The sequence below is a fragment of the Salminus brasiliensis genome, chromosome 24 (assembly GCF_030463535.1).
Source record: "Salminus brasiliensis chromosome 24, fSalBra1.hap2, whole genome shotgun sequence".
In the NCBI taxonomy this organism is placed as follows: Eukaryota; Metazoa; Chordata; class Actinopteri; order Characiformes; family Bryconidae; genus Salminus; species Salminus brasiliensis.
In genome coordinates, this window is record NC_132901.1 from 16,661,649 (window position 1) to 16,688,031 (window position 26,383).

A 26,383-nucleotide genomic window follows, 5' to 3' on the forward strand; every position below is an offset into this window, starting at 1 on the left:
TCTGGATTGGCCAAAAGGTGTGATAACCGCATGTTTTTTAAGTGTGTGTGTGAACATGAGGCTGTTGTGTTAGAACTTGTTGAGACACACTGCCACAGAGACTCAAAGCCACTGTTTAACATACACTTCTCACTTCACTTTCATTCCTACAGGGCTTTCTGTGTGTGAAACAGTCCCAGAGCAGGGGTGCAGTCTTCTAAGAGAAAGCTCTATAATCTCTGTAATTCTAGAACGATCATCTCAAAGCCACTTTCTAGAACCACAGAGTTCGAAGATTCTAAAAAACCCACACAACTAAAACTGAGCAGTAAAACAGGCCAATTTCAACACCCATAAACGCATCGCCTACTTCGAGAGAATATGGACGTGTGGCTAAAAAGGCTAAAAGTTAACGCTAGCCAACCAGGTGAAGCATCACTCTGAGATGAGTTGTGAGTTGTGGGGAAGCCAATGTTGCTACACCTGGCTGCGGAGAGTGAGCAACAGCCCAAGGTACCAAAACTGCTGAGGAGCCATGTGAAGGTACCAAGGAACGATATCGCTGATGTAGTATGGTGCCGACGAGCGTTCTCAGCCAGGGGAGCAGATAAAAGTCTTAAAGCTAAAGCTAGACCAACCACAGAAGGGAGAAGGCCCAGCTGGGTACAATATCTTCAGCTAGCTAACTGCACAGCATGCCTAAGACTTGGGAATAACTGAATAATAAAAATAAGTTTGTCTTATTTGTTCTTGCTACAGTGCTAAGCTATGCTAGGCTAGGCTAACCAATGTGATGTGTATGTGGCTGTCGACTGTCCCAGTGACATGAGCCAAACAATAAAGGTGTTTTTTTTAACATTTATTTTTTCCACCAGCTCTTCATGAAACAAAAATCTGTATTATGAGGCAACATAACAGGGTTGTAAATTGGCTTGTTAACTGCATCTGATCCAAATTCACACATATTCACTATTCACTTCAAACAACAAAGGCCCTGTCCACGCATATCCGGATATAAAAACAAACAAACAAACAAACAGAGATTTCCCTCCCTTCTTTTTTGAAAATGCTTGGATGAGCAGGCTAGCCCTGTATGGGGCGACAATTTATCATAAAGAGAGACAGCAAAAGACCATGACGAAGGACGAAAACATAGAGGTTTAATTCCAAATTACACACTACGCTCCTATATGCAGCCATGTAAGTCAGGAAAATACAGATTCTAAATGTAAACAGAGCATTAGATATTTATTATAGAACAGTGTCTGCATGCAGAATTAGTTTTATGACTTAGGGAGTAGTTCACTCTAAAGGGAGTAGGGAGGCATTTGGGATGCAGCCAGTACCATTGCATGCATACATACATGCTCTCTTTTCCCCGTCCAGTCGACAACACTGAAAACAGAGTTCTCAACATCTCAACATTGGAACGCAGACCAAAACCTCTGCTTTTTAAAAATATGGGGTGAGATATGTGTGGACAGGGCCTTGAACTCAGTAATGACTGAGTTTAATGACTCAGTAATTGGATTATTTGGCACCTTTACTCTTCTAAAATCTGTTTTGAGAAGCAATAACTTGCAGTTCACCAAACTTATTGATGTAAACTCTTTCAACTCTTGCCCGTTTGTTAATGTACAAAGGCAGCATCAGCAGCACATGTGAGCGTGTTTGTGGCTGTAAAAAGGACAGGGGATAATGAAATGTTAGCCAACTTGCTACGGATCACATATACAGCACAATAACCACTTAGCATTTAACAGCTCTACAGCATGCAGCAGATCTACAGCTACGTAAACAAAAACGCTAAGAGCTAATCACTAATCACAGCCGCCTACTGATTGCTCACTACATCAAGCCTATGCATGATACACAACAGCAGACGATTACTTTCTCCTGAACGAGGGACGCACATGAGAGACTTGTCATATACACTGATCGGCCATAACATTAACACCACTGACAAGTGGACAACTTGGATTATCTTCATCTACAGTGTCATCTGACTAAGGGGTGGGATATATTAGGCAGTAAGTGAATAGTCCGTTCTTGGAGGTGATGAAGGTATTTAAAGCAGGGAAAATGGGTGAGCAGAAGGATTTAGGCGACTCAGACAAGGGCCAAATTGTGATTGCTGGACTACTGGGTCAGAGTGTCTGCAAAACATGGCCGGTGAACCAGCGACAGGGTTATGAGCACCATTGATGTGATCCCTGGAGGCTCTAGCTCAGAACTTGCAGGACTTAAAGAATCTGCTGCTACCATCTTGGTGCAACACCACATCAAAACAAGAGGTCTTGTGGATCCATGCCTCCAATCTGTTGGGGTGGAACAAGGGGGACCTCCTCAATATTAGGCGATAGTATTAATGTTATGGCTGACTGGTGTAATTAGTGGTTTGATCACACCACTGAGTTCATTAAAACATCTCCAAAAACATCTCCAAAGCTCTCATCCTGGGAGTCTAGTATTTTGTATAGTCATACAACACATGGTTTGGTAAATCAGTGCTTAATTATGGTAAATCAGATGAGCTGCTAATGGAATTGAACACATCCATGCTGTGCTGGCTGGGGGAATCCATGATAAACTTGGAACCAAGCTCACAGGAGATCATCTACTTTCTTCAAAATGAGAAATTCTTCTTTCTTTTTACTGTATTTACGTTTACCTGCATTTGTTCTACTGGAATCTGGAGCTTCTACAGTAAAAGCTATCTTACTGCTAAGGTAAATGCTTTTATATTAGGTGACTAAAACATCTGCACAGTGCTGTAGTTTAGGAACCACTGGGCTAAAACTGTCATATGGGTAAATGTAGACAAGAATACAGTAAAACCTCAAAATAATTTTGTTGTGTTGTGGCTCATGTCATGCAAAACTGTGAAGGCAATCAGATTTTTTGGTCATGAAAATGGTTGTGCAGTCAAATCCAACCAACCAATTCAACCAAATGCTAATTCAACACATGGAATCAATCCAGGCTCCTTTTATCTCCTTAATTTGTCATGGAAAAATGGGCAAACAGGCCTCACCTGGCCATGAAACTGCTTATCATTTAATTGGCCAATTACTTTTGAGCCTGTGAAATCGGAGTGACTATGTACAAAATGGATGTAATTCCTAAATGGTTCGTCCAATATTTTTGTGAAAGCTGAAAGTCTACAGTTCTGTCATATCTTGAATGCTTCATTTCAAACATATTGAGGTGGTGTAGAGGGTCAAAATGAGAAAAAATAAATGTGTCACAGTCCAAATGCTCATGGATCTAAAAAAAAAAGGCCAATGCATTTATATAATAATGTATGAAATGAAATGATCTCATTTTATATTAATGAGTGTATAATATAAATCAAATATTGCTTAAATCAGGGTTTGGAACTTGTGGTTTGGTAGAAGTTCGGTACAAGAGACTCATTTTAGACACCAATCAGCTCAATTTGAGCTAAGCTTAACACACCATGTTGCTAATTTGTTAATGGTTTACAGCTTATCATGCCAAGACTCACAAGCATCCACTTTTACTTGGTGTATTGTTCTTTTATCATTTTTTGACAATTAATAATGATACAAAATAAGTAATGACACTTATTTGTTCTGTATTTCCTAGTTCTAATCTTCAGTGTGAACACATTAATACAGTTCAGTAATATGTAGACATGTTGGCTGTGACCGAAATAGATCCCTACTTCCTCATTAGTACTATCGGGGGAGACTATACAGTTGGCTAATTAGCGCTAAAAGCACAAGTGAATTCAAACACTTCCTCATCATCAACATGCGTCATAGAATAATCTTTTTATTTTATATTTATTTCTTTGTTGATTTTTCCCCCCATTTTCTCCCAAATTGGGTACTGTTAATTGACCCACCCATCCATACCTCCAACTAGCCCTAGCAATGCTCCAGACACTAAGAGGACTAAGAGGATGAGACACATGTCTCCTCCATTACATGTGATGCCAGCCACAGCCTTTTTATGAACTGCCACCGAAGTGCCAGCCAGCCGACGCGCTTGGAGGAAAGTGCCAGGTCCCTAGCTCCAACACACCAGATAACAGCCGCCTGTGCTGGCCAACATCAACAATATCACTTTAAGAGTGATGAGGGGAGAGACCCACCCTCATCTACACACCTGGAGAAACTGTGCTCTCTCAGACTCTCTCAGAGCCATGCAAAGTGGCATGGCTCTGGATAAGAACACAGAACGACCCCTAGGCCATAGTGGTACCGCAATTGACCGTTGAGCCACTCAGAGACCCTGGAATAACCTTTGATTGTTATGTTGCTTATAAACATTAATTAACTGCATGGGACAATATCTGAAATTCATTTTCATGGCTCATAACTATCATTTGCTTATATGAGTGAACATTGTCGGCTCCATTTTGTTCCACTGTTTGTTGCTTAGTATAGAGACTCCCAATGCATTTTGGTCCACATTCTGCCCATGTAGTGAGCTACGATGTTTATTATAAATACAAGTGTATTGTGGGTGATTACAGCGCCCATAAAATCATTAAAACATTTGAATTTCACTTTACAATTCGGACACTCCGAGAAAAATAGCTGACCTACTCAACCGGGAACCATTAGGGAACCAGTTAGGAGCCATTTCAGTCACTGTCGTAGTGTTAAAACTTCTTCTGATCTAAAGTGTCAGCTATATGTCTGGACTTCCCTCTTCCCTGGTGTTAAATGGTCAAGCAAGCATCATATGAACCACTCTACTAACTTTGAGATGACCCTAATACAATGAAGCCGTTGAGAAACTGAGCCGGGGTGAGTCAGCTGCTCTGTATCTGGTCACCGTTATTGTCAGCATTAGTTTTACTGGTGAGTTAATGGGAAATAACCTGTAATTTTGTCCATGCATATAGATGACAGTGTATCATACAGTGTAACATAAAGTCCAATAGAGATTACTGAACAACTCTTGCACAGTTTGACTGTTGACTTACTGTTTAGCTACATCAGCTTTAGTGATTAAGCTAAGTGTAAAGAAGCAAATCTCAGACGCCAAAGATCTCTTAGCTAATCGGCTACATTTGGGGATGCTGTGTAAATGTGATATGTCATTGAACGATCAGTTTGAAGATAGACTTCAAGGCTTGGTACAGGGGCGCTTTACTGTGGGGTGTTATCTGTCCCATCGCATCTAAAACCAGCTAACTTACACTCCACTGCGGAAGCTAGCATTGCAGCTGGAGGTTGGCTTTTGCGGGAAAAACGCATCTTTCGCCGCCCCCTTCATGGCTACAATTAATTTTATCTCTCGGGGATTATCAGCAGTCGGCCTTGTGCGGCTCCACAACGCGAAAAAAGCGGAGGAGCCGGAGCCTGGGGACGGATTTCATCTTTCTGACAAGATCTCTCGCAAGAGATTCGTCTGTTTGCTTTCTGCTGGGTACAGCTCCAGTCCAGCACAGCTACAGGCTACATACGCTGTCCCTGTGTGTGTGTGTAATAAAAAATTGAGGGAAGACAGACACAGAAAGAGTACTTTAGAGTAGCCTGATGCCAAACACAAGCTATAAACATGACTTTATGTTGTAAAGTAAACATGCTTATAAAGTGAATGTCCTGGGTTACAAAGTGAAATAAAAAGGTCAAAAATGTATATAAGGGGTTGAAACACAAATAAATGGGTTATAAAGAGAAGAAATAAGTGAATGTACGATTACAGTGGATATCGTAGGTTATAGATTAACCAGAGTGAGTCATAAAGTGCATATAACTGGTTGTAAAGCAAATATTACATGTTAACCGAATATGATGGGTTATAAAATAAATAGGTTAATCAAAAAAATTATATTCAGAAAAAAGCAGGTATAGCTTTCTATCACATTTAAGTTACAATTAAGTAATTACAATATTAGCAGGCCTCCTCAGTCTCACATTTTTATGTATCATTTTTAACGTCCCATCGCTAATGCGGAATCCCATTTTCTACCCTACTGACAGCGAGCAGCCGTTTAGCCTATAATCTGGGAAGCAGCTAAAAAGTAATCAAAGTAATGATTGAATAATTATCTCAAGTGCAATTAATTAAACATGCCAATGAACTCATCTTGAACATCTGTCCTGGTTGCAGCTCTTAATGGCTTGTGAGAATAGCAGGCCGCAAAACGGGGCGACACAGACTGCATGCAATCATCTGCACAAATGCCATTGTTTACCAACAATAATTAATACCATGTCATGTATAACTAAGCTCTGTAGGCTGATAATGGCTTCAGCTCGCGGTCTCCAGAGTGCACGCAAGACAGCTAAAGGTCAGATTGGCATTGGGAAAGGGCCTGATGCTCATGAGATCACTTTTAACTTTGTTCTTTTTGCGTGTCGTGTTTTGGAAGGCAAATTGCGTGGGTGCTGGTGGGACGCTGCTTTGGAGAGGCACGCTGGGCCACGGTGTTAATAAAAGACCCACGAGCACAATTAGGAAGTCATCATTAGTCCCAATCAGGCCCATAAGCCTCGTTCATTTGAAGTCTTTCAACACACACACCCACACAGCAAAAGTGCATTGTTTACCTCTCTGCCCTCTCTCCCTCTCTCTTTAGAGCCCTGCTGTCGGCCATTCTTTCCATTTCACTCTTTAGGCAGACGTGTTTATAAGCTCTGGCAGATAAGAAGCAGTCACACATATTTATTAATGCACTCTTTATCACCTCACATTCAGCACTTTCTCCTCTTCTCTCCCTCAGGGTTCTAGAATAAAACTGTTTTAGGGTTACATTGAGTGAGTTCTAGGGAATTAGGGTTGGGTGGTATAATGGTGATACTGTATTCTGTGGTGTTTAAACATATTGGCGGTATCTAGGACTAATCTAAACAATGCTAAGAATGAGGACTAATCTAAATCAATACTTAGAATGAGGTCTAATCTAGACCAATGGTCTTTGAATGTTCTAGAAATGTAGTTTTCTACAAGAGACCTAAGTCTAGAACACTCTATACTAGTCGTCTAGCCGTCTAGTCTAGAATAACACAAAGCATGGTCTAATTTGAATATCAGTGTTTTAGAGCAAGAGACCATTCTGTAATAGCATAATTTAATTGTTCTACTATAATATCTGTTCCACAATGTCACAAGTGAGCATTCTAAAATATCAGTAGAAATGAACGAAAAAAAGACAAAAGTATTGGGACACCTGCTCATTTACTGAGCATTTACAAAATCAAGGGTATTAAAAAGAGAGGGTATTTATCCTGCTTATTTTGGAGTAACTGTCTCTATTTTGGAGCATTTCTGTGAGCATTTGATTGTATTCGAGGTGATCATCACTCTGCCTCATCCCCATCTCCCCAACTCGTATCAGAAATATTGGATAGAGCACTATGATTTCAATGCACACAGTTCCACTGCTCAACAGCTTAAATACTAGGGGGCTTTATACCCCTCTAGCCTATGCCAGGCATTAGGCATCATGCCAAAAGTTTGTTTATCTGCTCCAGAGAGTCCTATTCTATTTGCAATTATTCTCTAGAGGGACTAGACAAGCTGTGTGTGTGTGTGTGTGTGTGTGTGTGTGTGTGTGTGTGTGTGTGTGTGTGTGCATATGCACATTTGTGTCAGCAATGGGTGTGACTTTTGTTAGAAGGGGTGTTCACAAATATTTGGACACAGAGTGTATTACTAGTAGTATGAATGCTATTAATAGTAACAGCTTTGCATTTATCATGCAGTGTGACTGTTTTTATAGACAACACCGTAAATTGCACCATAAACTGTCTTCCTACATCCAGCCACATCCTAGTGGACACCATGGCTAATATTTGTGTGTTAATTCTCTCCTTATTCCACTGTGAGCCAAAAGCATACATAGCACATTACCAATCACACACAGGCTTCTCAGTGTGTGGCCAATTCCACCCTTTAGTACTGCGTTAAAAAACGGCGCTCAACGCAGCCAGCAAAAACGCATTCCACTACACTGCAGTCATCGAAATGAAAAGAGAGCCAAGCCATTAAAAAGTGGCCAATCATCAATAGCTGCGCAGCCTTTCTGTCATGTAAGACTGGTAAAAGCAATTATTATCTTCAATGAATTGTGGCAGAAAAAGAGGAGAATGAGAGAAACGAGGGGTTCAAACACACACACACACACACACACACACACACACACACACACACACACACAATCCTTGCACCGGTAACCTCCCCATGTTCAGTTTTACCACAGCTGCTCACCTCCAGCAGTAATTGGCCTTTTCTCTCCCTTTTGCTAAATAAGCTGTGAAACAGAGACGTGTTTGGAGTCTTAATGGCTGATTTAAACTCTGTTCTCTAAAGAACAAAGTCAACAATTACATGTGTGCTTGTGTTGGTGTGTGTGTGTGTGTGTGTGTGTGTGTGTGTGTGTGTGTGTGTGTGTGTGTGTGCTCGGCAAACCAGGCCTACAATACAGTGAAAGACCAGTCGGCTTATGCTCTTATCCAGAGCGACTTACATTTGGTCACCATCAGAATAAACTCTTCTATCTAACTCTTCTATAATGGCAACTTTACAGGAGAAGGAAGAAAAAAACCTCTTAACTAACTGTTAAAGATAGAATTTTTGTTGGTCCATTAATCATGAAATGTTGACACACTTAATTTAGATTTAGAAGGGGAGTCCACAAACATTTGGACATAATTTGGACATAATGCATAATGCATTTTGACTTTCTTATAGACAACACTGCACGATTGCCATTGTTTTACTACATCCGGTCACATCCTGGTGGACACTATGGCTGATGTAAAGTTTAAAGGGGCTTAATTCACCCCTTATTCCACTGTCAGCCTAAAGCATGCACAGCACATCCTGGAGCGTTTCTATTGGACAAGCCATGATGAAATGTTGACACAATGTAAAGAACAACTGCCAGATGGCAAAAAGTGAAAAACAACAAAATGGTCATGGAGATGGTCACTGTCATGTTTCCAGGTCCCCATTGATCCCACTGAAGCACTGTCTCATGTCCACAGCCAACCAATCCCAGACAGTTTTACAGATAACAACTCCTGTATTATATTTCCAATATTAATTTATGTGTATTCATTTTGCTTTGTAGAAAATAAATAAATAACAATCTGCATTGCATTGTGGGATAATAGTGTCCATTGAAACCACACTCAAAACTGACCAGTCCTAAATATAAATCAGTAATATTCAAGTTAACTCAACTTTTAGACTTGCACTCTGCTACAAGTGACTGTGTGTTCTCACTTATTTATTATTCTCACAGCAAACCCTCACATGGCATTTATCACAGAGGTGGGTGGTAGCATCTCGGAAATCGCTAACTTCATGTTAGTGCCACAGTGGACCAGTTAACCTCTACAATGAAAATCTTCTGTCACCTAATACAGTCCATGTCACTACGTCTCGCTAGTATCATCCGAGCCAATTGGGCAATTGGCCCGTTCATCATGACATTCTGACATAACATAAACAACAATGGCCAGATTACATTATTTAGGCTATACATGACGTTAAAAAAGTGCAAAAATGGAGATACAAAGTTTTCCATTATATACTGTACATAGTGGTACACTGTATATTGCATATGCGACGTATGTGTGTGTTTGTGTGCACGCAAGCATAACTACATAAAAGGGTGCGATGTTGCACCAGGCTTTTAAAGAGTCACAAATCTATTGACAGCGTGAGCTCTGACGTCCTTCTAATGTCAGGCCCAAAATCAATAAGCCAGATATGAAAGTGTCCTAGCTGCTTTCAAAAATGCTTTTAAGCACCTTCCATTACATTACATGAAAAAGCCCTGACTGCTAAGGTTAAGGTAACAGAATAGGAACCAAGTGGTTAAGCGAACAAATCGGCAATCTACAGGAGCGCGGTCCTCCTGCATTGCGCATTTTAATGCTTCCCTGCACCTGAGGCCCATCATTATTTAATGGCCAAGTCCTTAAGCAGCTCAATCAGGTGTGTTAGTGTCAGAAAACTGAACTACATCGACTGTAGGTGGGAAATGCTGCCCTGCAGTGCTTGGTCACACCATCTGAGCCTTCGCAACATGCTCCTAGTGTTCCTCATGGCATCGTAGCTTAATTGAAATCCTTAATCCCCATGTTTTAAATGTGTAGGCATGTAAAGCCGTCACCATGGTGTTAAAGAGAGCACGCTCTGTTACCAGGACGACCGGCTTGTGGTCTTTCGTTTTGTCCCCCCCCCGCCCACCCCCTTCCACCCCTTCCTCTTCTTAATTCCCTCTCTTAAGTCTGCGGGGAGGCGGCAGTTACGACCTGCGTTTCCTCCGAAAGCTGCGGAGCACGAAATTAGCTCAAAGTAGCAGAGCTGAGAACACACACTGCAATGCCGTAAGGCTACTGGCACGTGGCTCTGTAGCAGTGTTTCCAATCACGCTAGGCGGCTTCTGTTTTCTCTTTCAGGCGCTGTAGCACTGTGATTCCACTCTCGATTAGCGCTGGTCAATTCGCAGACACAGCACAGCACACTTTTCAACATCTTGTTTGACCCTTGTAGGTCTAGAATTAATCCTGCCATTGGCTTTATTTGAGAGAGGAGAATGAGGGAATGCAGCAGGACAAATGGGCAAGTAGCGATGTTGGATGAGGCCGGTAGCTGGTGTGTTTTGGATGCTCCTTTGGTTTGCAAGCCCATCTCATTACCTTGGCATTGCATGAATTTGTTGGGGGGTGGGAGAATATGTGTGTGTGTGTGTGTGTGTGTGGGGTGGGGGGGGGTTCTGAACGAGCGCTGAGGGTGCAAATATTAACAGAATTAGTTATAGCACTTGCTAAGCAGATTTTAGGACTGATTCTGGTGTATTAGGTATAATATGACAAAGATACCAGGATGGCATGAGACTCTCAATAAACAGCAAGAGACGGCTAACAACAAATCAGCTGTGCACTTCAGCCTTAATATGAGAGAGAGAGAGACAGAGAGAGAGAGATAGAGAGATAGAGAGAGAGACCAAACATTTCTCAACAAAATGACAACAGAAACGGAGTCAGCTGAGAGACGGGAGGATGGGCGACGACTAGGGAGATGAAAAGTATGGTTAGAAAAAATGATATTTGTCCAGCAGAAATACATTAAGATAAAACACTTGATTGTTTCTTTATAGTTTATTGTTTTAAAGGTCTTTCCAGTTAAAAATACAGTATGTTCAGATGGGCACCTCTAAGCGTAGGCATTGAACAGTTAAAACTCTTCAATAATATGAAGATGTAGGGCAGACCTGTACTGGTAGATGAGCTGGAGGGCAATCACAGCAGCTACTGCCTGCAACAAAACACTCTAATGGACCTCAACCAATAAACATTTTATAAAGTGGGTGATGTGTGGGCCAGTATGTTCTTCTTTTTTGATTTGACCTTGCCTATAAAGAAATACACTATATGCACAAATGTATTGGGACGCCTGCTCATAAAATTGTTTATTCCAAAAAGTTTAGCTCACTTTTGTTGGAATAACTGTCTCTGTACAGGGAAGGTTTTCTACTAGATTTTGGAGCACAGCAACAGGGCATTAGTGATTTCAGGATGTTAGATGGTGTCCACCCCACCTTTTCCCCAGCTCTCCAACTCATTCCAAAGGTTCACTAAACGCCACCAAACCTGACCAAATTAAGGCCCAGGTAACCTGTGCCACCAACTCCCACTTACAGATGATGTAAAAATATGTCATGTATTTGGTCTCTACATAAGGCCTTGACTCATTGTTGAGCTCCTTTTTTCGACAATTATAATGCTTATCAGCTATCAAGGCCAGAAAACCTGCCATGGCATTGCTTTATCGTGACGTATCCTCTGTAACCCCCCCCTGCATGCCAAGGACCCATCAGTAGCTGGTTTCCCTGGCAGTAGTATCCACTTATCCACTTTGCCTTGCTTTCGTTGATCATGCATTGCTAACACTGGCGGTGTAATCAAAGTTGTACAATAAGAAAATGTTCTTGAAAAGCAGACCACTAGTTTAGAAATAGTACACAGATGTGTATGAAACCCATTGTTAAGACAGATATATAATGAGAATGCACTTCTCTCTTAATCCACAAGGTGTCGGTATATCAGTTAGGTAGTGGAGAAGGTTACAAGGGCATGCCTTCGCCATGGGCCAAAAATTAGGCACAAAACCGCCCCTCTTGTCTAATCTTCCCTGTCCCAATTATATGCCCACTGGATTACAACTGAGCACAAGAAAAAAGGATCACTGGGAGATGTCTGAAGTTAATTAAATATTGATTACCCTAATATTTCCATTAAATGAACTGTATGTAAGATAATATGGGGAAGGTTGGCTGTCAGTTTCATAACAACAATGAAAACTGTTGTATTATTAAGCAATAGAACGTGAGGGGGAGTGTGTTATCACAGTAGCACATGACTTCAATGGTTCTATTGCTTTTATACAGCATTTTTTACAATTTAAAGAAACCAAATACACCAAAGAAGCCTGACTTTCACTGCTGTCCAATGAAAAACATGAATCTCCATTCTTGTCCATTTTTAGTTTTAACATCATTCAAACCCTGTAACTTCTTTAAACACTGTATGATTCATTCTGGATAATTGGACCACTAGAAATGCTCCGAAATGACTTTGGGTACAATCTTTTTACCTTGACTTCCACTGAAAGTTGAGAAGATTTTTCCATCTCCTGTAAAGTTGGCATTTTTGATATAGAGGCTTTTTTATTTGTTATTTTATTTTAGTGTGACAATGCCTGAGAGCTCAGCATTTTACAACATGCATCACTTGGTAGACAGTTGCTATAACAGTTAGCTTAGTCCTAACAAAGCTTTTATCACTTGTTAGCTACATTTGCCTTGTAGCTCCAATACAAAACTAAACAAGCAAACGTCAGGATATTCAAAGTGCCAAACTGTCACATTAATTCCTTCAGGGAGACATTTAAAGAGCTCTAGAGCTGATAGAAGAATAGGTGCAGGTACGGTACAGATCTACGTACATGTGGCTGGTTATGATGAATAGGGTCGATTGCGATGGTGAAAGCTAAGAGAGGAGACTGAAAGAGTTGATTAATGGCCCTTGGCTGCTGAATTATGACTAATGCAAACAGTGGAGACGGAGAGCAGTCGCTAGCAGAGAGGAGGAAAGAAAAAAAGAAAAAGAAAAGAAAAGTAAAAATAAAGTCAAAGAATCACCTCTGCTGCAACACGTGGAGCACAGAGACTGTGGCAAGGATTTGTGAATAAGAGAGTGTTTCCAGGACGAAATAGCAATTAGGGATAGAGAGAAAAACTGTTTATATTGAGAAAAGAAAGAGAAAAAGGGGGAAGGGAGGATACATTTACATTTAAGGCATTTAGCAGACGCTCATACGCAGAGGACTTACAAAAGCGCTTCACTGTTTACTCAGAAAATACCCTTATCTAATTTGTATCCCTATGGTTTCTACCCAGGTTTCTACCCGCTTCTTGGCATGTCTCGCTGGCAGCTCACCACCTCAAACTCAACCTCAGCAAGACAGAGCTGCTGCACATCCCGAGAACTGCTGGGCTTCACAATGATCTTGCCGTCTCTTTTGAGAACTCACTGGTCACTCCATCTACAGAAGCTCGAAGTCATGGATGATCAGTTATCGTTCTCAAGTCATGTTGCAAATCTGACTCGGCCATGCAGATTTTTCCCTTTCAACATCCAGAGAATTCGACCCTTCCTCTCTAGAGAAGCCACCCAGGTGCTCGTTCAGTCTCTCGTCACCTCAAGACTTGACTACTGCAACTCTCTTCTGGCTGTTCTCCCTTTTCCAGAATGCAGCGGCATGGGTTGTTTTCAATGTTTCTAAGTTCAGCCATGTAACTCCACTGCTGAGTTCTCTTCACTGGCTTCCTGTAGCTGATTCCTGCATCAGATTCAAATTTCTGACGCTGGCTTACAAAGCCAATAAGAGACCAGCCCCTCCAGCTTGATGGCAATGGTCAAAAGCTTTGTTTAGAAGTATTAAACATAAGGTACTACTACTAAATACAAAAGTCAGTATGGAGACCACAATACTCAGCACTACACCACGTTTAAAGACAGTGAGCGGCTCGCCATTCGGACACCCAGGGGAAGCTCGTTCCACCACTTCGGTGCCAGGACAGAAAAAAGCCTCGGCGCTTGTCTTCCATGGATCTTAAGGGATGGTGGGTCGACCATTGCCATCAAGTATGGAGGGGCTGGTCCGTTCTTGACTTGGTAGGCCAATATTAGAATTTTGATTTCTGATACAGGCAGGAACTACAGGAAGCCAGTGAAGAGAACACAGCAGAGAAGCGGAACATGGCTGAACTTAGAAACACATAGTCTTGTGTGTAGGGATAGGCAATATAGCAGTAATACAGTGTATCAGACGCTCTTAAGAATAAGGCTTTATCTTATAATCGCGTGTGATTTGAGCCTCAGTTAGCTGGAACACCTGTTTAGCGTATATGCTGTGGTGTTTTGCATGCTAGCTAACTTAAGCCTAGCGGGGTTCGGGGGTTTCGATTCCCTGGCTGGGGAAGCACACTGAAAGAGGTTTCTAAGCATTTCCAAAGACCCAATTAGAACAAAGCACAAAGGTGAATTGTAAACTGTGCAAAGTGTGTGGATGGCACCACCTGAAGAGAAAACACACAGGTGCTATTCTGGACGGCAGACTGCCAAAAACTGAAAAACTGAAAAAAAAAAGAAAAAAAAACCTGTAAGTGTTGTCTAGTCCTGTTTAATGAACCATTAGTAGAGAAGCTTTTGAAAATCTGTTGTCCTTGTAGCCGCTAAATACATTCATTATTTAAGCCATAAAGTTGTCTGCTGCCTACCTTAGAATTTCCTTTGAAAAGTGAATAAGAATAAATATCTAGGCTTGAATCTGAGCTTTCACATTGATTGACGGTGCCAGCGTGTGAGACCATGCACTTTGGGCTTAATGGAACATGTACCTCATCTAATGATTTGATTTCTGCCATACTTATTAAGCGGCAGTCTCTAAGATTATTGCTTTTTTTTTAAAAAGCAGTAGTATTACTGAGTGGGGAGGGTACAAAAATATTTAATAATTAATAATAAATGGTGTCAGTGTGCTGTATTACCCCTCAACATTCGACAGGGTGGTCTGGTAGTTTTCACGCAAGTTTTTCAGGCCATATCACGTCTTTACATACTTATGTCACATACTGACAACCTCGGTGTTGCTAATGGCACTGATACAAACAAAACAGCTACTGGGAGAGCTACTGCAAACATGGAGATATCCCTATCTCTATCAAACCAAAGAAACTCAGAATTACAACTGAAGAGAGCGCGGCAGTCCTCGCTAAAACCAAGAAAAACACTGGCTTGGCTTTTGAAGAATGGCGAGAGCTCTGTGACCAATGAAAGCATTTAAAAGTGGCCCGGATGACACTAGCGAGATGCTGTGTCATGGACTGTATTAGGCTGATGGAGGGGGTTCATTATAGAGGTTAACTGGTCCACAGTGGCTGTACCGCTCGCTGAGGTTGTCATTCTCCTCTGGCATCATTGGCCTGTGGGGCATCACTGTTATGCCGTTGGGAGGTCAAGTTTTGATGCAAGTTCACTAAGCTAGCTGTAGAACATCCCACAAATTTAGCTGGGTCATTTCTGAGATGCTACCACCCCGGTACCCTATCACCATGCTCTTTTGGACATTAGTCAATCTGCTTCCTCTGCCTATTGCGATTGTTTAGCACTTTGCAACAACCGAGCCTGGTGTGCTCGCTTATTAATACTCACAGTAAACCGAATCTAATCCGATATGACTGTGAGAGTGGACGAAAATACAGTGCTACCAAAGTCACTCTTGATAAGAGTATGAGCCAACTTACTCAAAATTTGTGACTCAATAAAATATATTTAAACTGTCAACAAGATACCTCCTGCTGCATTTACCTTTTTCACTTCCTTTAGTACATGTTTATAAATATCAGTGCATCATACACTGGCAGAAAGCACATCATTATGTCTTTTAGAGATTATGGAATAATAATCCTTCATTTATTTGCCACATTAGTCTCATAGCTCCACTGCAGAATTGAGAGAAAAACTAACTAAAACTAAACTTCATCTGGTTGACTACACTTGGCATGTGGAGGTGTAAATTAGAAATTTGTCATTATCTTTCAGCAAGACTGTAGAAACTAGCTGATGTGAGAAGATCAATAAGGTTCTACTCAGCACCTGATGTCTACAATCCACCAATCCTCTGTACTGCTATTTACTATTACTATAGATCAGCCTACTACAACAACTCATTCCCAGCCTGAGAGAGAGAGAGAGAGAGAGAGAGAGAGAGAGAGATAGAGGGGGGAGGGGGGGGGGGCAGATGGATGATGGAATGAGAGAGGGGGGATGACGGGGAGTAAGAGAGAACAGACAAGTAGAGAATGAAGTGAAAGGCAGAAAGAAAAAGAGAAACAGAGAGATCATTTGTTAATTAATCTCTCTCTCGCCCTCTCTCTCTCTCTTTTCAAGAGTGGTTACACCCAAAGCCATAACAGTAAATCAGCTCAATTAGGATGTCCAGAGGGTGCTGAACAACACCGGTAAAATATTCATATACCCCGCCCACCTCTCTCACTCTCTCTCTCTCTCTCTCTCTCTCTCTCTCTCTCTCTCTACAATTTGGCAAAAAGGCAGCTTATATTTGACTTGACTATGTGCATTCACATTATTCTGTTATTACACACACACACACACACACACACACACACACACACAGAGAAATGCTGACCATTTCCCTCTGTGTATCAAGGGAAATAGTGCCTTGACATGTTTCCCTTAAAAAGGAAGTGGAAGCATATTATATTCTTCATAAATGCTCCTCACACTCTTTCTCTACACTCTGGCAGCTGCTATTCAACCTTGCACCTCTCTCTCTCTCTCTCTCTCTCTCTCTCTCTCTTTCTCTCTCTCTCTCTCTCTCTCTCTCTCTCTCTCTCTCTCTCTCTCTCTCTCTCTCGTTTGAACACTACACATTCACTGATTTCTCCTCTTTTATTTCCGTTCCACCTGCTTTCTAATCTTCAATCAGGCTTGATTCAGTTGCTCGCGGAAGCCTTTCAGGAGGGCTTTAGGTTCAGGTGTAGGTAGCTTTACTCTCACCAAAAACCTGCAGCTGGGGGTGTTTACCTTTCCTCAGTTTGACAAGCGTCATGGGTATTTTTTGTTCCTGTAGTGCAGGTGTGGAGATCAGTGTGTATTCATACAGGTCAGTCTGTCTACACCAGCAAGTATCCACTTTTCCCAGAACAGCAAACGTTCTGGAACAGTTGTTTTCTACGTACAGGAAGATCTGCTCTCAGAAGCTGGATTTCTCTGACCTGTATAATATGGATTAATGTACATTCACAATCCAGGCATCGAATCATTGAGTCATTGAATCATGTTTATACATTTTATGAACAAAAGTATTGGGACACCATCACTCTCCACCAAACATCATCACTCTCCACCAAACACCATCATTCTCCAACAAACACACAACAGTGATTCTCCACCAAACACCATCATTCTTCAACAAACACACAACAGTGATTCTCCACCAAACACCATCATTCTCCATCAAACACCATCATTCTCCAACAAACGCACACCAGTGATTTTCTACCAAACACACAACAGTGATTTTCTACCAAACACCATCACTCTCCACAAAACACCATCATTCTCCAACAAACACCATTATTCTCCAACAAACACCATTATTCTCCACCAAACACCATCATTCTCTAACAAACACCATTACTCTCCACCAAACACCATCATTCTCCAATAAACACACAACAGTGATTTTCTACCAAACACACAACAGTGATTCTCCCTCAAACACCATCATTCTCCAACAAACACACACCAGTGATTTTCTATCAAACACACAACAGCGATTTTCTACCAAACACCATCACTCTCCACCAAACACCATCATTCTCCAACAAACACACAACAGTGATTTTCTACCAAACACCATCACTCTCCACCAAACACCATCACTCTGCACCAAACAACTGATGGCTTAACCTGCAGCTTTAAGCCATCAGTTGTTCAACTTGACACACATTGTTTCATATTCTGCTCCTTATGTGAAATGTTCATTAATCCAGTCATTATTAACCAAAAATGGTGCTTGATAATTAGATCTTTATTAAATGATAGTGCTTCGAGCAGAGGGTATAAATGTCCCTGTGTTATGAACAGATGATTTTCAAATCCACTAAAGCTTAATGATAGACATTTAATATAGAATGTGCCTTTTGAAATGATGGCAGTATTGGTAGATATGCAATATGGAGTCTAATAAAATTAATATCCAGTCAAACTAGCTCTGAGAACAGTGCACCCCTATGTATGCTAGTGCTGAATTATAGTTGTCACATTTATTTTGTCAGGTAATATCCATCCCTTTTAGAAACCTTTCATAACGGCAGAGAGAATCTACACCCGAGAATGAAACGACAGTATTTTCATACAGCGAATAATTGAAAGTGATTTGGGTTAATATCACTCGTATTGGAAATGCTGAAATCTCAAAATATTCTCATATCCGCCGGGTGCGCGACAGCACTTTCATAAAAACCACGCCGCTATCTCGTGTCTTTTCAGTTTATGCTAAGACACCCCTCCCTCCCTTCTCTTCTTCCTCCTCATTCTCTCACTCTATCTCTCCATTTATCACCCTCATCTCCATCACACACACACACACACACACTCACATTCGCTCCCTTTAACATTCTTTTTTTTTTTCACCTCTCCATCTCTACGTCTCTTTCTTTCTCACTCTTTCCATCTTTACAAATCTGCTATCTCTCTCTCTCTCTCTCTCTCTCTCTCTCTCTCTCTCTCTCTCTCTCTCTTTCTCACACAGCTCTGAGCTCTGTGTGTTTTAACAGTGCCAAAGTTAAGTGGGTTTTTGATGAATAATAGCAAATATGTAACTTTGGTTGGGGCAAACATTACTCAAAATGCAATACATGCCTGTTTATAACCCTGTTACTTAACCTCAGTGTGAAACATGAAGAATGTCCTTTAATGAACAGTGGAAGGTGTAGGAGCAGTGGTGGTTCAGCAGTTAGAGCCCACCGCTCTGGATGTGTGTGTCCACCGTGTGTGTTTGCTCACTAGTGCATATGTGTTGTTCACTGCAGGGATGAGTTAAATAAGGAGGCCAAATTATTATTATTATTATTATTATTATTATTATTATTATTATTATGGTTGTCTCGTCTTATTCTACTGTAACAGAATCACTGCAGTTAGTCTTGTAGTACTGCTGTCCTCCCATTGTATCCTCTCAGCTCAATGGGCTTTCAGCAAGCTAAAGAGATTGTAGCCAGTTCGATTTTAGCCTTGCCTCTAAGTCTTACCAGTACAAAAAAAAAATGATGCTACTTTCCCATCTGATGTGTGTTAGGTCCAGTTTGGTTGAGTTCAGGTAACCCAGTTTGTTAAGGGAGTGAATGGTGAAAGGAGATGGCAAAAGGCTAGCATTAGCTTTTAGCCTTGCGCAGATCTCCATCTCATGGTGATGCGCTGCTCTCTTTTCGAAATTTTACGGGCAAAAATATAGCAAGTCAAAACAGGTAAATAAAAAAGAAGGGGAAACTGGTAAGTGGAAGCCATTTAAGGCTACTATTTATGCTTTGACATTAATGTTTGTTAAATACTTTAGATAAAATGAATATAAAGTATTTTACAAGTTTCAAATGTCTGTGCTTAATCCACAATAGCTTAAAAATGTTCCATCACACAGTCATGTTTAAAAAATGTCAGCAAACCGGACAAGAAACAAACTGGACAGCAAACATTAGCCAAGAAAACTGCAATCGGTACATCTGTAGTACATATGGTTTTCCATCCTAAGGCTGCTGTGCATAAAACACACTTCAGTGTCTTTCCCTTATTAATGTTGTGCAATAAAACAACACTTATAGAATGTAACTGTGTCACCATGTTAAGGTGGAACTTCAGCTTCTTGACCCACAATTAGTGCATTCAATTAGTGCATTCAATTAGTGCATTCATTTTTGTGTTACAGTGTTATTTCCTAACACTTTATCAGTCACTTCCATTTAAATAAATATGTTCATAAATCAATAGATCAATAGTAATCCTGATAAATGCATACAATAAAAAAAATCAATGACCAAAGATTCCATGATCTATATTGTCTGCATCTGTAGTTAGTTATCCCCCCCCCCCAATAGAGCTGCCACTGTGTAATGGTCACATTCAACAACCAGACTCATAGCCTGCACACAAGCTAAAACAACATACTCTGGGCAGGTCATTACAGTTATGCTAAGGTATTTGCCGACATACACTGTTCAGCGACGCTGCACTGTCGCTCTGCGTAGTAATACATCGACATTTGTCAGACTTTTGTCTCAATTCCAGATGGCAAAGTAGAGATTTTCTACAGCACTTTTGTTTTATAGTTTTCAGGAGTGAAAAACATCACAGGCATGCATGTCGTACATTAGTGTAGTAGTAAGAGAGGCAGCAAAGTTTTCCTCTCTTGTGTGCCGTTTTCAGTTCTCCAGTTACTCAGTTTTCAGAGAGAAGAGAAAAAAGCTGAGAGTGTATTTTTTTGTACATAAAGGAGTTTTCCGGACATTCATGCTACACTTAAACAGGTGCATCTCGCATAGTCAAATGTCTAAGAGTCTGAATTAAACAAAGCTCAAATATTAGTTGACTTTACTGGATATCAGGGAACTAAAAGCAGAATGCCATCAGTATAAACTCCACTGCGTCTCTCTGACTCGCCCTGTGCCTCTCTTTTACTTATGCCAGTAAAATATCATTTAATGGCTGCAAGTTTGAATGACACACAATTTGGCTTTGCTCATCGGTGCATATGAAGATGTCTCACTGATGTGATTTACATAATTATTCATGATCTTTGGGAGATTCTGTATAAATCACATGTAGAAAGTCACTGAGCATTACGAACAGAGATGCCAGTAGGTGTTGTCCTGCACACATTGCTATGCCAGAAGGTATGCTGGTGGTATAAGCCATCTTGTAGATAAGCCAACTAGCAGATTCAGAAACCCTATACTCCTTGTTGAGCCACTCCTTTCCATCATTTCTCACCACCAAAAAAGCAAATGGGCGCCCATGTGCTTTGCATCCTGTTAAATTAGTAATAAGCCAGTGTTGCATTATTGGAATGCACCTCCGTCCAAAGGAAAATACAGTCAGTCTTACCTTCTCCAAAGGTTCATTCTGCAGTTTACATCTCAGGGTGGAAAACTAAAATACCAGAAAAAAAGAAAGCAGTCTGTCAAAATAGGCCTGATGAGTTTTACATATTTTAAAAGTCTAGAAAGTTCTTTATCATTTTAGCACAAAAGCAGAACAATCCCAGAACCCCATATAACATGTTTTAGATGTAAAAAAAAAAAAGCAGTCTCAAAAGCAGGGAAAAATGGATCCATGTATTAATATAACACAGTCGATTTAAACTGTATTAGCAGAATTGTTGGTCGAGCTTGTATCATAAAACACAGCGCAATTACAATCTCCTTAAAAGCAGCAAAACAAATTAGACTTCCTCCAAAATAAACAAGGCGGTAAATAAATAAATAAATAAATAAACCAAATAAAAATAAATAAATAAGGCATGTATTTAGGGTTTGCTGAGGACATTTTCTCAGGCTATTTCCTGCTAGCATCAGAGGCATCCGCTGCCTCCAACAGGCCCGCAGACTAATATCCCTGCAAATGATTAGGTGCTTATTGAACCAGCAAGGAGAAATGTGCTTTGGGTTGTTTTCACAAAATGAGGCCTGTGGTGAATTGAGGGCAAGGCTGGTAAATTCATCAGCGTTCACACATGCACAGCTCTCACGATAAAAGTGACTAAGTGATGAAGTGTGCTTCTCTGCAGAACTGGAAACAAATGAATGGAGAATTAATTCCAGGATACACCCATCTTTCTTCACCAAACATCACCATACCATCATTCTGACACAAACACTAGCATTCTTTCCCAAACATTATTCCCCAACAAACACTCTTATTCTTTAACAAATACCTTATTCTCCTCCAAAAAAACATACTTCTTCTACATGTATGATTGTTTTCCATCAAACACCAAAATTCAGTACCGTTATTCTCCTCTAAACATCATCATTCGTAAACAAGTACCATTATTTTGCATTAAACATCATAATTCTTCAACAAATACCCCCTTTCAAACACCATAATTAGTCAAAAATACCATTATTTTTCATCAAATATCCTAATTCTTCAACAGCTACCATTTGTCTCCTCCAAACACCATCATCCTCTTCAAACACCATCTTTAACAAATATCATTATTCTCCTACAAACACCATCATTCTTTAACAAATGCCATTATTCTCTTCCAAACACCATGATTGGGACAGAGAGAGAGAGAAAGAGAGAGAGAGAGAGAGAGAGAGAGAGAGACTTCTTTGCTGCTTGAGAAGAAAGCAATCAGGCATATTTACCTGCCCTCTCTCAGTGATTATTACTCCTTTTTTACGCCTCTTTTTTTAAACACTGTGTTCTGCCAAGAGGAAAATGAGTAGTGTTATTTAGCAACACTGGGTATAAACAAGTGGTGAAGAGCCTCTCTCTCTCTCTCTCTCTCTCTCTCTGTGGTAAAAGTGTGGCCTCAGCACATTCAGGGCAGCGGGATGGAGCGATAACCGTAAAAATGTCACCAAAAGGCTCGCTGTTATTTGCATGCAGATTGGATTCGCCAATTTCCGCAAAGGTCGGCCAGCGAAGGTGAGGGTTTGCGAGGTGTGACCGGACAACGATGGCTACAGTCGCTCCGCGCCGTCAGGCCTGACACTACTGTCATTGTCACAGCAACGGGGCGACAGAGGCCTTATTGATGAGGGGATGGGCGAGGACTATCGATTGTTTTGATAGGACGACACGTCCCAGCAAGTTTTGATGGGCCGCTGAAATATCATGGTTCTAAAAAGTGAAACGTGCACAAGGACAGGCTCCAAAAACTGCTCTACCAGCCACAGAAGCTTTAGTCTTAAACAGGGCCAAGTTTAGAAGTAACCTTAACTTTGCAGTAAGTGAGAGTGATGTGTTTATTATTATTAACATCCAACAAAAGGGGCTGAATACTGTCTAAAGCAGAGGTTTACAACTAACTCAAGAGATTTATTGATTTATTTGCAAATAAAGTTTCATTATTATTCTCTTGTTTCACTTATTCAAATTCCAGTTTGATCATCTCCACGTGCTCCCAGACTCTCATTATTAGGCCTTCTTACTGTTAAAGAACATACATTTTGTCAGACCTGAGCAAGATTAGAACCTGATTTTCTCCTCAAAGTCTCAAATAAGGATGATTTAAGTGCTGTTTATCTGATGGGAGCAGCTTTGGTGGTCTAGCAGGTCTTAAACTTCACTTTAAGAGTGGTGAGGGCAGAGGGCACCATCTACCCACCTGAAGAGAGCATGGACAATTGTGCTCTCTCTGACTCTGGCCACTGATGGCAAAGCGGCATGGCTCCGGAAGCAGATTAGGCCACTGAGCCAGATTAAGTCTATATGGACTATACTTGTACTTAATATTTTTCAGCACAAAGCACTAGAATGGAGAAATAGAGTTGATATGATGACACTGTATTCCAGTAGAGGAAAAAATACCTCCAGCATTCAATCAACTGTACATGAACATGTTTAGAAATGTTATTAGAAACAGGCTCTTTATTACCTCAGGTTTCTGCTGGGGTTTTAGACAGCAGACTGGGTGAAGATATAACCCATACAGACTTTATTATTCAAATAGAACAATGAGCTGAAGTCAGGCTTTGAAGCGAATGGGTGCATGCATCTTTTTACATGAATCCATTAGTATCTCCTCACTCTGCTGGAGGTGGTTTTGGAACATGGGAATTTTTCATCTACTGTTTTCTGCTGGTTGCAGTTTGGGCCTGCAGCTACAAAGGGATTCAGTTTCTAGAATGTTCTAGATAAACAAACTGTAATGTGGAGGATTGTTGAAGAAACATGGGTACAGCATTTGTAGGCTAAGCCTTAAAGAATGCCTTAAAAGATGGTGATACATGACTTTTTACATGTAACTGAATATGTGTCATTCTCTAATCTGGAAATTATGGCCTGAGGGTAGTAAGATATAGCTGCTCGTGCTGATCCCTCAGTAATCTGCTGAAATTACAGAAAGCCGGTAGGATGAGCCAGTTAATCTGGTGAAATTATAGAGTTTTTAAATGCGACAGTGCTGAGGGGCATAAGGGGATAGCAAAAGGGAGTGAACATTACTGCCAAAAAAACAATGTTGGCTTGGATATATAGCTATAGAAATACATTGTAATATTTACATTATGTGCAAGAGGTTCTTTAAAGAAACAATTATCTTTCATTAGAGAACCAACACTGTATTCTTCTCTTTTTGGATCATCATGGTTTAAAATAAAAGGGCAGACTCCTAAAATGACAAAACAGTGTGGGAGCTGAACTATCGTAACAGAATGAAACGGAATGGTTGCAAATTAAAATAGCTGAATGCTTTTATTAGGGATGAATGCAGTCTTTAGAAGGGGCGTCCACAAACATTTGGACACATATGTATAGCATTTAGTACACATTTAGTAATAGTTATGCTGACTCACTAGCAGTATCTGTCTATCTATCTATCTATCTATCTCTCTCTCTCTCTCTCTATATATATATATATATATATATATATATATATATATATATATATATATATGTATGTATGTGTGTGTGTGTGTGTGTGTGTGTGCTGGCCTTTCTCTTCCCTCCCCCACTCATCTCCCTGTACTCTCCTCCTCATCATCATCATTTCTATTCTAGCGGTTGAATAGCACACTGATTCTCCCGTCTGGACACAGCACAAACACACACCAGGGTGTAAATAACACACTGAGCATGCTCAGAACACAAAGCAGGCCTGGACTTTTTCCAAACCAGCATGAAGAGACAGGATACACATACACACAGCACAAAACTGAGTACTGTTCATACACTGACTGCATTTTACAGCAATGAAAATTCTACTAATGTTACTTCTACTAATACTACTACTACTACTACAACTACAACTACTAATCCTACTATTATTACTACTACTATGACTACTAATCCTACTAATGTTACTTCTTCTTCTTCTTCTTCTTCTACTACTACTACTACTACTATGACTACTAATCCTACTAATGTTACTTCTTCTTCTTCTTCTTCTTCTACTACTACTACTACTATTATGACTACTAATCCTACTAATGTTACTTCTTCTTCTTCTTCTTCTTCTACTACTACTACTACTACTATTATGACTACTAATCCTACTAATGTTACTTCTACTACTACTACTACTACTACTACCAATCCTACTAATATGACTTCTTCTTCTTCTTCTACTACTACTACTACTACTACTACTAACGTTACTACTACTAATGTTACTAGTACTACTATTGTTATTATTACTACTAATGTTACTGCTACTACTACTTCCACCATCACCACCACCACCACCACTACTACAACCACTACTACTACTACTACTACTACTACTACTACTACTACTACTAATGTTACTACTACTACTACTTCCACCATCATCACCACCACCACTACTACTACTACTACTACTACTACTAATACTACTACTATGACTACTAATCCTACTAATGTTACTTCTTCTTCTACTACTACTACTACTACTAATGTTACTACTACTACTATTGTTACTTTTACTACTAATGTTACTGCTACTACTACTTCTACCACCACCAACACTACTACTATTACTACTTATTATTATTATTATTATTATTATTATTATTATTATAGTCACTCTTTCAGCTGCAAGAGCTTATTAATGACCTCTTAATCTTATAAGTACATACGTCTCATCCTAGATACTAAAAGAACCGTGCAGAAGCAGATAAGCAAGGCTAGTCTTTCCTATGTTAAATAATAGAACAGTCTCAGTTCCTGCAGCATCCCTCGTCTGTATTTAAAGGTCCCTTAAAACATCACACTGCAGCTCCAGGTTTCACCTGCTTTAATACCCACTGCTTGACTTCAACTTACAGCCACCAGAACTGGTGTAGCTTCAGGCCTCAGGCTTGAGTTTACTGAATATGATTTAGGATTCCTACTCATTCGGAGTAAGTGGAAATCTTACTGTGGAAATATTTCAGGTCACTGATCAGCCAAGATAGATAGTTTGGCTACTTAGGATTACATAACTACTACATTGCATTAATGCCAGGTGTAATATCTGGATCTACTACAATGCATCTTGGGGGTTTATACAGGGACAAGAGAAGCAAATTTTAACCTGATTCAGTCCCAAAAAATGCATGTCAATGGCCAGTGTACACAGGCCGCTATACAAACCGGTCAGCTTCCATGTGAATCCTCCTTTGGTTCAC

General features: G+C 40.4%; 1 protein-coding gene across 33 annotated transcripts in view; it reads right to left on the reverse strand.

Moving 5' to 3' along the window:
- ptprda (protein tyrosine phosphatase receptor type Da) overlaps positions 1 to 26,383 on the reverse strand; it is a 617,722-nt gene that overhangs the window by 350,420 nt on the left and 240,919 nt on the right. For all 33 annotated transcript variants that reach the window (XM_072669660.1, XM_072669680.1, XM_072669689.1 and 30 more), the window contains exon 7: positions 21,168 to 21,212. The gene's annotated coding sequence lies outside the window, so the exon portion shown is untranslated. The remainder of the gene's footprint in view (positions 1 to 21,167; positions 21,213 to 26,383) is intronic.